Source organism: Chaetura pelagica, unplaced genomic scaffold (assembly GCF_000747805.2).
Source record: "Chaetura pelagica isolate M959 unplaced genomic scaffold, ChaPel_1.0 scaffold138, whole genome shotgun sequence".
NCBI lineage: Eukaryota > Metazoa > Chordata > Aves > Apodiformes > Apodidae > Chaetura > Chaetura pelagica.
Window position 1 is genome coordinate 5,218,945 of NW_009954215.1, and position 264 is coordinate 5,219,208.

Here is a 264-nt window from a genome sequence, read left to right on the forward strand (position 1 = left end):
TTCTCAAAAAGGGAAGAGAAAAAAAAAAATAATTCAAAAAAAAAATATCTTTATTGATACGGATCGAAATGTTTCTCTTGCTGAGAATGGTCCCACTTCTCTCCCCGGCAGGGGTGAGGTTAAAAATAATAATTAATTACGAATAACAGCAGTGAGAAAATCGGAGCAATATTGCAAGATCTCACGGGCTGCCTTGGTGCAGTTACCTCTCCACTTTGCAAGGGAGGGGGGAAAAAAGAAAGAGAGGGGGAGGAAGAAAAAAAA